At 44.5% G+C, this 14,784-nt stretch overlaps 1 protein-coding gene and 1 long non-coding RNA gene across 44 annotated transcripts in view; one reads left to right on the top strand and one right to left on the bottom strand.

Annotated features, from left to right (window-relative positions):
- Window positions 1-501: 501 nt before the first annotated feature.
- On the bottom strand, window positions 502-6,205 carry LOC125750757 (uncharacterized). The gene is made up of 5 exons (XR_007400415.1): window positions 5,584-6,205; window positions 4,981-5,131; window positions 4,192-4,269; window positions 3,374-3,497; window positions 502-775 (listed from the first exon to the last, which is right to left on the bottom strand). It is a non-coding gene; the product is annotated as an uncharacterized LOC125750757 (long non-coding RNA).
- A 3,813-nt stretch (window positions 6,206-10,018) lies between these two features.
- Window positions 10,019-14,784, top strand: part of ahnak (AHNAK nucleoprotein) — a 41,311-nt gene continuing 36,545 nt past the window's right edge. For 38 of the 43 annotated variants that reach the window (XM_049027383.1, XM_049027387.1, XM_049027417.1 and 35 more), the window contains exon 1: window positions 10,019-10,204. The gene's annotated coding sequence lies outside the window, so the exon portion shown is untranslated. Of the gene's footprint in view, window positions 10,336-12,926; window positions 12,946-14,784 lie in introns of those variants that run through there. The other 5 variants (XM_049027413.1, XM_049027407.1, XM_049027380.1 and 2 more) reach the window with 4 other exon arrangements.

Genomic DNA, 14,784 nt, shown 5'->3' with positions numbered 1-14,784 from the left:
TGGCATGGTGTAGTGGAAAAGCTCATTTTCTGTACCTGCCTGTTACATAACATTTCAAACGTTCCGCAGATGTCACATAACGTGATTTATTTCTTGACTCTTTTTTTTTTCTCTTTTGAGAAACTTTACTTCTTTCCCTATATGTTAGTATAATTATTTTTGACAGTCTGGCAAGTGAATTGATATATTGCTTGTGCATTAATCATGAAATACATAACACCTGCAATGAATTCCACAATAAATTTTCAATTAATACTGATGCTAACCGTGGCAGAGAATGAAGGAATAATTTAATTAACTTCATGCATTTAAAACTCACATTTATTTGTCACATTTTGGCAGATATCTGGTCACTGCTGTCCAAAAGCTCTATATTTATTTGAAATATTATATTGAAATAATATTATTGAAGAACACATGTAATTTTATATGACAATCAAAAATGAAATTAAATCCGGAAATGTGTAATGTTTGAAAGAATGGAAGTTTAATGCTGCCTGGTTATTACAGGAAAAAAATCCTGCTTATCAAAGAATAGATGTTATTTTATATGATGATCAAAGACGAAAATAAAACCTGGAAATGTGCAACGGTCATATGAATGAGTCGAGTAAATTTAATGCACCGGGCACAAAAATACTCATTTCATTTTTGAGCTTGACAGCAGCTGTTGTTCACGTGCTAAGGATTTGCTGGGCTGCAGCGCAGAGGTCCAGGCTGAAGCAGGCGCGGGCTGGCAGGATCTGTTGAATACTCGTGGTTCCCAACATTCCGTCTGCAGAACGCCATGTAAAACACAGAAACAAACAGCCATACGTCAGGAAGAGCAAAGATCATGCATACATGCGCTGCTCTTGTGCATGAGCAGTACTAGGAGGTTGGGGGTCTTGCAAAGAGGTCGCTACTATTATGTTTACAAACATTTCGTTGCCAGGACCCACGACACATATCTTTGTTACGTCTCGGTTCCTGCGCAATAGAGGGTCGAGTCACTAGCCAATCTGTGTTGCTACGGGCAACTGAGTTCAAAATACAAAGCATGGCAGGGCCTGCGTCGTTCGGCTGCGTGTTCAAACCACACGCGGGGCGCCCTTTCTACAGGAAGGAAGAAACCCACTGCTAAATGGCGAAATAAATTTACAGTCCTATTCTGACACATTGGCCACCGCTACCTGATGTGTGATATAGGTTTTTGTTTGCTTTTTGATTTTGAAACGCAAAGAAACACAAAACAGACTGTTATGATCCTGTAATTCCGTAATGATGGTGATTTTCTGCGTAGATAGGCAGGCAATTTAGAAATATTTTTATGGGAACGTTTTAGTGTTCGGAAATTTGTATGCTTAGAGTATTTCATTAATCTGATATGCTTGTCTCATACAAAAGCCACACAACAAATGTATTGCCTTGTTTTTGAGGTATAATTACAACAACCGGGAAAACAGCAACGACCAAGAACAGTGGTAATAATGATTAGTAGGTGTCAGCCTCCATACAGCCCTATTGCTACAGCTGTGATCATGAATTCAGTCGTTAGCTGTTTTCAGCTCTCATCTCTGATGAAACTCCCTCATTGGCATGAATCAGACAGCCTTCAAGCGTCCTGGATATGCCCCCTCAATAATTTCCAATGTTTGAACCGTAGCTGAGTTTTGAGGCTTGCAGAAAGGAAGCCAACGGGTCAGGGTGGAGTGGTGAGGCCTGGGGGTAACAACAAGCATTCATTTAACTTAATGAAGCATTTGCCTATTAGGTGTGTGTATGTGTTTGTAAGCAGGGATGAGGGAAGGCATGATTTAAAGAAAAAATGGACCATTTTGCTTCTCTGCGGAGGGATTAACCCAAATGCCAGTCACACCCAAGGTCTAAGCCAGCAGAGACATTTTTCTCTGCAAACCTCACCTCTCTGTAATATTTTGCATAATTGCCACTGTTATGCATGTAATGTTTTGGAATTTTTAATAGCCTCGATGGAAGTTATGGGTACAGGAGGATCCGAGCCGGTTCTGCCAGGTTCAGCAAGATCTTCGTGCCCACGGCTGTCAGGACACTCAACACCCTGCCACCTAGTTTACCCCCCCCCCTTTCCTGAGCATATTCACACCCCCCCCCAGGCTGGCACTGGTCCTGTTAGTTTTTAAATTATCGATTAACGTTACATGTATAATTATTTATTTAGTAGATGCTTCAATTCAAAATGACAATTGAGGTAGCAGGACCAGCAGCCAGTCCCTGGAGCCATTGGGGTTGAAAGCCCAGCAGCGAAATCACCGGATTTGTACCAGATCCGTACTCAGATCTTCCATTTCGTTTACTGTCTATTTGTCAACTAACACTCTATTTATTACACCCTTTATGCTGCTACATTTCTGTTGTGTTTATATACGTTATATTATTGTTTACACGTGTCATAGTACTTTTAACATACACGTATATGTACACCTTTGATTGTAGCACTCCTACTATGTACTACACTATACGCTCTGTTTGAACTCCCTTCAACACCCCCCCCCCACACACACACCCCCGCCCCCAGCTCTCCATAGGTTGCACTGTGGTCATGGGGAGCCTCATTTTGGTTTAGCTGTATGGATGGTAAGATTTAAAAAAAGCCCACTTGACTTCATTGGACTAATATGTTAGCGACGTATATTTCTGCAGGTATTCTGTCACGCTATTCCCTGTCTGTAGGTGCTGTTGGCAGATAAACAACATGTAAAGTGACCATTTTGTTTATTTTTTTTATTATATAAGAAGCTCAGGGATCCACGCCTTCTTCCTATCGCTAATTCCTAAGGGGGCTATGAAAACCTTCATGTTATTCATCTGCTCCTCTGAGCAGATGTTGCCGGTCGTGCTGAAGTGCTTACTTTAGCTCAGAGGTGACCATGTTCTTGCAGGAGCTGCCCCTAAGCTTTGGAACAGTCTGCCCCTTTATATGAGGTCTACACCAACTTCGGTCACTTTTAAATCCAGATTGAAAACCCATCGTTTCTGCCTTGGCCTTTTTAACTAGCATGAGGGCGTTTCTTGTTAGTTCCGTTCTGTTTATTTTACGTATTTGTCTATTTATGGATATTGCACGGAAGTGGTGTTGCTTTAAAGGTGCCCTATAAATAAAACTGACTTGACATGCGAGGGAGGAGAAGAAGAAAGAAAAAACAAACAGCAATGAGTAGAAACAGAAAATGGCCGCTGCCTTCTGGCCCTTTGCTGCCAACGTGGGCTGCAGCGTGACGGCAAGAGGCTAGAGAGTGACGGCCGCAGAGCCCGTCTCTGCATGGCGTCTCTGCCCCGCAGCCCGCTGCGTCCCTGATGCCGCTGGACGTCGGAGCTGTGCGACGCCACATTCCCATCGCTTGACCTTAATTACCGTCAGAGGAAGACGGCGCCGTGCGCTCAGCCCGCTGCGATGCCACTCCCTCTGTGCAGCCACTAAACGGAGATGGATGCTCTCGAGTTACAGCCCCCCACTGTGGCAGGGATTCCAGAAGTTTCTATGGTGCAAAAAAAAAAAAAACTCATAAAAAACCCTCAGTGATTCATCATGCATTTTTCAAACTTACCACAAGGGAAACCATCCTTAAATTTAAACTATACTATGCTACGCAATGCTGCGTTACACTATATGACACTACACTAGCCCACACTACATTACAAAGCCCTAAACTATACTATACTATGATATGCTATACTGGACTGTACTGTACTATACTATGCTATACTGTATTACATACCAGTGCCATTCCTCCTTCTTCACCCTACTGGATGGCAAAAGCACTTGTCCGGGAAGGAGAAGGTCAAGCCAAACTTGCCACATCAAGATCAGACATTAGGGGGCTAGGAGGGGCACACGAATGGGAGATGGCGGCAGACTTAGGGCAGAAGTTTTGCCCCCCTGCTGAAATTGCAGCAACAAACCTTAGACTCCACTCACTCCAGCTCGTTTACTTAATCTATCTCTGAACCCTCTGGACGTGTCGTGGGCCTATCTGCGAAACACTGAGGAAAGAGGGCGCCCACTTGATAACCCAGATGATGCCACCAAGGCTAGATGTTGAAGGAGTGAATCCCCTGTGGAGCAGCGATGGAACTGGTCCTGTTTGGGTCATCAAAGGCTACAGCAGTGCAGAAGATGTTTATGGATTGGACCGTAAACAGCCAGAACAAAGCAGAGCAACATTAAATCACCTGATTTTCTTGCCATGGTGCTGGAACAATCTCACTGGGGAAGAGCGCTGGGAATGCAGCTAATTGGATCATCAAAGGCTGTAGCAGCACAGAAACATGTGCAGATTGGATCATAAACAACCTCAGCAAAGCATAAGAATTTCTACTAGCATGACCATTTTGCAGATTCCAGTGTCTTAGCTGTGTGATTAAGGGATATTAACATCTAGTCCTATACAACAGATCTATTCAACACTACTCAACTACACTACACTTTGCTATACTATACTATACTATACTATACTATACTATACTATAATAAAACGTAAATATAAAATGTATCATTTTAAAATAGACAGTGAACTGTATTACTGAATAATATTAATAATAATAATAATAATAATAATAATAATAATAGATAAATGTATTTTTCCAAATGCAATAATAATGTTTTAATTCACTCTTCCGTGACCTGCAAATGCATCACAAAAACAGAGACGGGGTGTACGAGGGGACAACCGGGGGATGGGGGGTGGGAGAGATAGTTAGGTCTGATACCATGGTATCCGGACGGTATGATGGTGTTACAAAGTAGACACCTCTCCCCCCCCTAGTGCTGGCTGGCTGGGGGGTGTTTAGATGCTGCCGGTAAATTCTGCTGACTGGGTGGGGTGAGGATGTGGAGGTAAAACTTCTTGCTGGCTAATTTGACTAATTCCACAAAGAAGCTGAATGGCAGATTTCTGGAATGCTACAGTTTGCAGGAGACTCCCGGAACTGGGATGCTTGCTAACGGCATTAAATACACACCTTTTGGTAAATGTGCGGCTCTCGGGGGGGGTATAGCCGGTATGTTTGGCAGTGATTAGTGGCAGGAGCGCATCCACGCAGATCACAGGAACTCTGGAAAGATCGACGTGACGATCACGTTCATTTCTGCGGCGTCAGTCATTCGCATTGTCTGTTTTGAATGATAAAGCAAAAAAAATACTGCAGGCTTCACATCCCTCTTCTAGGGATTTCAGCAGCAGCCAGCGCCCCGGGCTCCTCCCTTCTCCCTCTTCCTTCCCTAAGTTTTCACCGGTGGTGCCGCAGTCATGCGCTCTGACTCATCCTCGCACACTCACACTTGCACACACCCGCACACACCCGTGTTCACAGGGCGCCCGCAGGCGACCACGCCCAAGCAGAACACTGTGCGTCCACAACGGGCCTCCTGTTGGGGCTCAACACCGCATTCCAGCTGCGCCGTGTTCCCTGGGCCGCATATACAGTACCTGTCAACCGCGTACGTGCACACGTACAAGTAATTTACAACATTCTCCAGGATACCACCCCCCCCCCCCCACCCCACCCCGCCCCAGAGAAACGCCTGGTGGGATCCCGCAGCTGTGAACACAGACACTGACTCACCCAGACCTGTGCAACAACATGAATAGCTGCAGATAAACAGGCAGATTTACGGAGGATTACTGAAGTCAAACGCTGAATCGCAAAAAAAAAAAAAAAAAACGCAGACACATCTCACTACTGCAAAGGGTCAAAACCCGAGGCAGCATCTTCCGGACTGGACGGATTTTTAAAACGAGCCCATGAAATCATAATGTGGGCGGCCTGCCGGAACACATACGGCTCTCGCTAATGGGGCAGGCCTTCTGTTTGCTGCGAAGTTGACAGGGACGGAGTGTTCCAACGCATTGCTTTGCAGCTCTTCCACGTCAGAACCGCGAGGCTTCTGCGGCCTATTGTTTGCAGGATGGCAGCCACCCACAGGCCTCAAGACAGCTGATATTTTTTACAGACGGCCCCCAGCACGGGACAGTTTTAGCCGCAAGAGGAAATGAGAATCGGTGACTATGCTAGGGCTACAGAACCACATGGGCATCCTGCAACAGAGAGATCCAGCTGCATCTTCTGCCCCCCACCCTATATTGCTGGTCCACTTTTCGCAGCTGTTATCTGAATGGGCAGCTTCTAGAAGTTGAGAGATCCATGCCCTCCCCCCCCCACCTCTTTCTGCCACATACAGAGGCCCACGCCCTTCTGCCATTCACGAGGGACACACAGCACGATGACTCACGCACTGTTTGCTTTACTCCTCCTTGCCTGGGCCATCCGCGCCGTGCTAGACATGGGAACGACTGGTGAGGATCTGCACGGGGGTGTGGCACACAGACACACGAGCACGCACAGGCGCCGATGTACTGCACGAACTGCCGCAAGTTCAGCTCCAACGCCGACTTTTAACTTGGGAGGAACGTGATTTGGCTATGCCCAAGCTAACTATATTTCTTTCTGGGGGAAAAACTGAATATTCTGGCTTAAGAGTGCTTCTGTCGCAATACGTTATTGCTTCCATGTGAAAACAAACAGCCCGACTTTCTTCTGGGCCTGATGAGAATGTGGCATCTCCTTAAGGTGTTCAGGGAGAAGGGGGCAGGTGATATAATTAAATATAAAAGCACAAGGCACCTTCTGTCAATATGAAACGACCAAACAGGAACACAAACACAATAACTCAAACAGCTGACGCCTTAGCGTGAGAAGTTTCACTGTCACATGTGCATATATGCCGCTTTCATAACCAATTAACACCTACAATTAGTATTTTTCATACATAAAAGAAAAGGCCCCTGTCCATCATGCATCTTTTAGCCACTTTTTCTGGTCAGGGTTACATGGGGGGGGGGGGGGTATTTACCAGGCAGCATAGTACACAATGCTGGCGTGCAGCTGGGACAGGATGCCAGTGCATCGCAGAGCAGAAGCACCCACCCACACACACGCACACACACACACATACGCACGCACACACACACACATACGCACACACACACACGCACACACACACACGCACACACACACACACACGCACACACACACACACACACTACTTGGATTGCAGGAGGAAACCTGCAGGAGAACATGCAGGTTCCACACAGAGAGCAGGTCTGGGTCTGTCCACCTTGCTACCATTTTCATTGATTAAAGAAAACAAAAAATTTTAAGAAACATAGTTTAGAAATGTCTGTCGCAAAAAGGAATCAGCAGAAACTGCTTTTTGAAGCAGCAAATACTAGCAGCCAAACAGAAAAATGCGTAAAGTAATGTGTAAGTTGACTGGCACCTTATAAGCCCACAGTGCATGATGAGTAAGTAGGGATCTTTGGGTGGCATTTCAATAGGAGCCATCTGAGGTTCTATGGCTGAGTCTCTCTCTCCACCCAAAAGCACATCAGTGCCTTTCTTGCTCTGGTGCTTGTAGATCTCTCTCTCTCTCTCTCTCTCTCTCTCTCAGTGAACACTCCATCTCAGACTGCAGCCATAAGCTGAGCTCAATCTTTGTGTGACCGACACCACTGTGGGCTCCATCCATCCATATTATTTCATCCACATCCATCATCCACCTCCATCCATCCACATTATTTCATCCACATCCATACACATCATCCATTCACATTCATCATCCATCCACATCCATCCATCAATCCACCTCCATCCATCCATCCATCCATCTTCCAATCTTATGTTGGTTAGGGTTGTTGGAAAGTAGGTTCTAAATAGCTCCAAAATCATTGAATATTGGGTTGTTTGGGGCGGCATGGTGGTGCAGTGGTTAGCACTGTTGCCTCACACCTCTGGGACCCGGGTTCGAGTCTCTGCCTGGGTCACATGTGTGCGGAGTTTGCATGTTCTCCCCATGTCGTCGTGGGGTTTCCTCCGGGTACTCCGGTTTCCCCCCACAGTCCAAAAACATGCTGAGGCTAATTGGAGTCGCTAAATTGCCCGTAGGTGTGAATGTGTGAATGTGTGGGTGAATGGTGTGTGGGTGTGCCCTGCGATGGGCTGGCCCCCCATCCTGGGTTGTTCCCTGCCTCGTGCCCATTGCTTCCGGGATGGGCTCCGGACCCCCCGCGACCCAATAGGATAGGCGGTTTGGAAAATGGATGGATGGATTGGGTTGTTTGTCTTACCTGGTGGCGAGATGTGTGAAAGTATTAAAGCACTTAGAGTACATGTTCAAGGCTGTAAATTTGGTGGCAGTAGGTTTGAAGGGGACCTTCAGCTAGGGGCGCTCTGTGGCTCACCAGGCTAGGGTGCTGTAACCAGAAGGTCACCAGTTTGAATCCTATGTTCAGCAGAGCAATTTCATCACTCTGCCCTTAAATAAGGCCCTTAATTAATTCCAATCACTCCAGGGACAGAGGGATCCAGCTTACTGAATTCTATGTCGCTCTGGAGAAAAGAATATACTGAACAAACGTATGTACTACTTCTGCTGGTAATAGCAACTAACAGAATAATTTCACGCCATAATCATGTCAGGCTTTGACTGCAAATAACAGAACAAATTATTAATTAAATAAACCAATTGTTTAAAAGGGCAAGAGAAACTGGTATATCTGCGGCCAAATCTCTGGACTACTGGATGGCACATGAAAATTAGCAAGATTTTGTGCAGTCAGACAAACGGGCCAGTGTTGTATTTAGTTGTGGTCTTATTACATTCTTATGTTCTATCATTTTAAGATCACAGCATATGTCTTATATATAGTTATTAACAATGGGCAATAGAGGTTTTCTGTGCCAGGCAACATGTATTGCAATGGTTTCTGCTTAAATTTCCATTTGGGATCAATGAATTATGTTATCTTATAATTCTTATTTTAAAAAGCTGCTCTAAATACACATCTGTGACACGGTATTAATTTGTTACATTGTATTATATATTTAAAATGCCTCAATATACAAAGGACATCCCTCAGCAACTCTCTGACTCAATACGAGCTATAGGGGTTTGTCATTTGTGGAAGTGATATTTTGCTGTTCTAATACCAGGTGCTGCGTATTGTCTGTAGTAGGCTATTCACTTTAGGGAGGGAGTCTTGAATGTTAATGGAAGTGAGTCCGGTTTACTTCAAAGCAGCACAGCGCATCGGAGTTGACAAGAATGTGTATGTACGGCCAAGTTCACCCGTTCTGCTTTACGCCAACACTCTCTTTGCAACTTGGTTCCTTTTAGATAGGTTTGCTCTGCGACATCTCCAGGCAAAGGCATGGTGTAGGTTTCAGGAACCTCCCGCGTACCTGTTTGCCGTGGATGTGGTATGAACTGGAGGTTGATGACCTAGAAACAATGAGGCTGCGATCAGCCCAGGGAGATCCTACCTTCTAGCGAATTAGGAGTAATCATTAGTTTCCAAAGCTCTGTTTTTGGAGTACAACCAGGAATAAATGAGTTCTTTGTTATTCCTGTCTGGTTTCACAACTCATATTGTGTATTACACTGAGTCAGTCATGAGTCGATACTTCAAATTTAAATTAAATGACTTTTGTGGGGAAACCAGTATATATATATATATATATATATATATATATATATATATATATATATATATATATATATATATCTGTGTGTGTAAACCAATTAAAGGAATCAAAATAAAACTTCTTTTATTTGGATTATATACTTCGCTGTAATTTATGGTTGTGTATATGTTGTTTATATTAATGACATTTATTAATACGAATGCAAATATGCCGTTATTTAATGATATCCCCCGTCAATTACTTGTTAAATGCATACATAAATCTTAGACAAGTTTTATTCGAATATTTTCACCTTCTACCGCGTTCAAATCAATTTAAAGTTTATAAAAAAAAGAATAATTTCCAGTCAAAAGCATTGCGAAGTTTACTCTAGAGAAAAAACGCCCAAGTGGAATAAGTCGTCTTATCTTTTGGTATGATGTGTCGGGATGGCACTGCGTGCGTGTGCTCCGTTTCGGGTGGGTTGGCTGAAGCGGCGGAGCGGAGGGCCACTCCCAGTGGCGCCGTATATGACCTCCCTCCCTTCCCGCAGCTAAGAGCCCGATGCCAGTAGCATGGCTCAATACTCTACACAGCCCGGAGTGTCTGCCACGCAAAACTGAGGAGGGAGATCGAGAGGGAGAGAGAGAAGGAGAAAAGAAAAAAAGATAGAAAATCCAGGCTGTGAGGAAAACTTTCTTTGAGACAATAACTAGAGTGCAAGGTAAATATTTTAAAATCTGAGAAGTTTTTCGTTTTGGGTTGACCGCTCAACCCAACAAGAACTTTAAAAACAATGCAAAAAAATGCCTAGACCGCCGTGCTGAAACGTTTGGAAGCAAGGACTGGTCGTAGGTAAGCCTGAGACATATCTTGGTAATTAAAGATAGATTTTAAAGTGGCGTAATCTTTTGGATTAAATCTGCGTGTTTCGTAAATATACGCAACAAATGCACGCTAAACTCTTACGTGTAAGTTTTTAGTAACTTCACAGTAAACATGAATGATATTAGTTTACGTGACGTTTATTGGTTTGTGCAAATAGGTTATTTTTAAAACGTAGCAGACGGGGAAAATATCTGTTGTCATCCTCAGGATTTGTCTCAGTTTTTTTCTGTTGCGCATTTAATAGCAGTGTGAAATTCTACCAAGGGTAACAGCGTGTCATTTTCTACTTTGTGCTGCTTTACTGTGTCATTTCTACTGCGTACTTTACTTTGGAAACATTCTAAACGCACGTGGCAACATTTAAAATGGGAGAAAGATATAAGCATTGATTAAAACGGGCCAGATCTGTATGTACATTTCATTTGAAACGTTTTAAAAGGATCCAAACATAGGCAGCGAATTGCAGTAGTAATAAGGGAGTCCAGCCCCTGCAACGTGGATCGCGTCTGGTTACGTGTGTCCGGATTAGAGGCATGGATAATTTAGCTAATTTTGTTCTTAAAAGTTATGCTTTCGAATAAAATATTAGTTTTTTTATTAATAAAAGCGTTTTAGTTGTGTTTATTTCAATGTCATTGTCAAATACTGATCCTGCAAACTTTGGGCGTGGGCAGTCCTGCCCCTTTCACCACCCAAGTTTGTCAAAATGGCAAAACTCTGCTCTCCTTCATTGCTGAGCTTTTTATTCTGCACGATGTATTACGATTTTATACTCTGCTGACGCTAAATTGTTGCACAAACGTGTGTTTTTGACTCCGTATACCCAGTTTTCCCCTCTTATACAGACTTCGCTGTCTTCTGTAACGTCTACGCTGTAAATGAAGTTGATTTTTTTTGCGGTGCAATCGGCGGACTCTCGATCTCTCCCAAAAAATAAAACGTTATTGAACGTATCCAAAATGGGTGGAGTTTGGGAAAACTTTCCTCCTCATAGCAATTTTCCTAGGTTTCCTTAACCTGGGATTCTCGCCAGAAAAAAAGAGGGGGATGGGGAAGGAGGGTGGGGGATAATGGAATGCAGTGGTTTGGAAAGACCAACTAATTGAAACCAGGTTTTTAGTGTAGAGAGGGCAGGAGCGAGGCTTTTCGCAAAGCGAAGAGGAGGTATTTTATCCTCAAAGTACCGCAATCTTAACAAGTACTTAAATATGAAGTTACATAATCGCTCAGTTCCTTAAAAAGAATATTATTAGAAATGCGGTTTTTCATGGTATTTATTTGTAAGTATCAGTGTGCTGCATTTCTATGCTGGGTGAAAGGGATTTTTGAGTATGGAATGGTCAGAAAATCGAACGAGCGACAATAGGTGGCATTCGCTCCATGTTTCGTGTTGGTCTTGGTAGAGGCGGTGTTCAGTTCTCGGAGCTTGTGGGGGAATTCCCCCCCACCCCTGCGTGCCACACCCAGACTCCGAGCCTTCGGGTTTCTCGGGAGTTTGGATGTAAAACTGCATGGAAAACCGCACATCGTGCGTAGTAAAGTAATGGAAGAAGAGGACGTGCTGTATCCCCGCTTTACTGCATTACAGATCCGCGAAGTTCAGGGTGTGCTTATCACATAAACATTTTATTAGAAGAACATTTGGTTTCATTGCCATTTATGGATACACCTGCAGCTCTCATCTTGGAACCTATGACCTTGTGGTTAAGCCCGGACCTTTAGATCCTACCCCGTCTTGTATTGTCGAGGGGAAAAAAAGGTGACTTAAGCTTAAACTTATGCCCAAATACTCCGCTTGTATGTCCTGTCGGACAGAATGAGGCCATACGGGTGATTTGCGTAAATTAGATTTGTGTGTGTGTGTGTGTGTGTGTGTGTGTGTGTGTGTGTATATATATATCAATGTGTCTATCGTAGTTTTCACTGTGTAGGGTCGTTGAACATGCAGGACCCTCAAAACCCTTTGAGTGGAGTTGTGTATTTCTGCGTAGGGAGAATGCAATGAATCGTGTGTCAAAATTACCGAACTGTAAAATAGTAGTCTTCTGTCAGTGAACTTGAATGTTGTTAGGTGTAAACGAGAGCCTCGTTTTGGTGGGAATGTGTCGCCATAATGCAGCAGATAAAATGCATAAATTTTGGGGGGGGGGGGGGGGGGGGTCCTGTCATCACTCTATTTATGTGAAGGCAGTGACTGCGCTGTCCAGATAGGGATGGGGGTGGCAGGCAGAGGTGACAGTCAATGGCAAGTGGAGAGAGTTGGTGGGCTTGGGGGGGTGGGGATGGAACGGAAAGGGCTCTGGCATACACCCCCCTGCTCGTTTCCTTACTTGCATGGCTGAGGGGTGGTAGCTTCCACTGGCAAGTTCGAAACTGGTGGGAGGAAGGGACCGCTGGCGTTTGCTCCTTGCGTGTGTGTGCGCGCCGAGGGCGGGGCTGGGCGGGGCTCCGCCTAGGCTCAGCATTGTGGGGAAATAAGACTGACTGGTTGGGTCAATTACATTGGTGCCTATTGTTCTCTTTACTGTGCGACGAGGCCGTTGGGCTGCTTCTGGAAACCACTTCGCTCTTCTGCTGGTGAGGTGCTTCTCGCCCACGGCACCACCTTATGCAAATGCTGCTTTTGAATAACTAAACCATGCAAAATTAAATGGGGGGGGGGGGGAGAAATCGCATCTGTGTGGTTCAGTCTGGTTTAAAATCCATCTATGGGGTATTTCCCAAATATTCAACTGACTTCTGCGTGCTGTTGATGTCCTGTTGGGTTTGCCCGAGGGTGTCCGTTTTCCGATCACCTAGGTGGCACTCCTACGCAGTGGGGTCGTGCGGAGACGCAGTGTATAGGCTTCTTCGGGTTGGGGCCTGCCGTGGCTTCCCCTCTTAACCTTTTGGCCTTTCCTTCTCTTGAGCTGGAGTCTCTGGAACAGGGCGTGTGCAAATTGGGTTTTTGGCTACTGAACAGGATGTTTTTGCGGTTCGTTGTCCTGAATTGCGCAGACCTGAGGCTCCGAAGACAGACAAGTCAGTTTTAATCCGGGCTTTATAGGCAGTAAGTATATTAACGATGGCTGGCTCACAAAGGTGGATCAGCCCAAACTTCAACATCTTCAAGGACGTACCAGATATGCTCTCCTTAATTCATTTGGCACCTTCGGAATATCGCTACATTAAAGGTAACCGGTAAGACTGGGTGTAGGTGTCAGATTAAGATTATGCCCGCTGAATTAATCTCAACATGTTGAGAACTGTCGTACTGTACCAGCGGCTTGTTTCCGGGTGACTCTTCAAGCTGTGCCTTTTTTCGCCTGGGGGTGGCGCCATCCGGGATTTGCCCGTTTTGGAGAGTAAATGCTTGTATGCCAGCAGAATTATTTGTTGATGTGGTGAGTAGGAATGGCACTAGGACACAATGCCATTCGCATGAATTCACTCAGTGGGAGTTTTTCTCTCTGTCCTTTCAGTTCTGTCTTCTGATTTATTATTTCTGACGCGCCATTCTCTGTATTTTTGCAAATTTTTTTTATTTTTTATTTTTTTTTTTTAAACAGTGGTTGTTTTGTTTATTAACGAATTCACAGGAGCTATGGAGCAGGTCTGTTATTGGTTGCCCAGTCCTGGACTCTGTTGCCCCTTTTTTTTTAATGTAAACCTGAATTATTATAAATTTTGCAATGGTATAATCAGTTAGTGACTAGGAAAGCTGTTGTGGCGGATTTGGGGCTGTAAGTCAGATCCCATGGCTGTGAATGACATGCTTGCATGTTCCAGCATGCATGAATAGTCCAATATTCGCTTCCAGGATGTGGAAATTTATGGCTCGTATTCCCCTCCAGACTGTATTGGAATGAAGGCGGCGCATTAGTGTGCACTGTTTCTGTAACTTTAGTGATCAGTGACACCTATACTTACTGTGAGGACTGATGGAAACATGCTAGGGACTTCGGCATGCTGCGCACTGTCAATGTCTAATTAGTGCACGCAGCCTAATCTTAATACGTGTCTAACAGCATAAATAGCCACAAATAGGGACTGATCCTGCATCCATATAACCTGTGTAGTTTGCCAGGACTCAGTCCCCCCCACCAGAGGCCCTAAACCCCTCATCCAAGGACTCTTCCCTTCCCTTGCCCTGAGCAAAAGGGTGATGTCACCATTTTAACGTCTGTCAGTGCACAAGAACTCTGCTTTAATTTTGGGCCAGTGTTGCTCAACAGTTCCTGTGTGCTGTTAGCTGTTTATTCCAGCTCTATAAAATCCCTAATATGAGATGTTATTCAAATGGGGAACACAAAATGGAGATGTCCGCACCCTAGAACTGTAACTTATTGCATTTGACCAGTTTTTAAAGAATTGTTTTAAAATAATGTTGAACGATTTCGTTTTGACGTAAACCTGTAATGCCATCTGAGAGCAATA

The sequence above is a fragment of the Brienomyrus brachyistius genome, chromosome 10 (assembly GCF_023856365.1).
Source record: "Brienomyrus brachyistius isolate T26 chromosome 10, BBRACH_0.4, whole genome shotgun sequence".
In the NCBI taxonomy this organism is placed as follows: Eukaryota; Metazoa; Chordata; class Actinopteri; order Osteoglossiformes; family Mormyridae; genus Brienomyrus; species Brienomyrus brachyistius.
The sequence above is the reverse complement of the archived record's forward strand: the minus strand, read 5'-3'. Positions and strand labels throughout refer to the sequence as shown.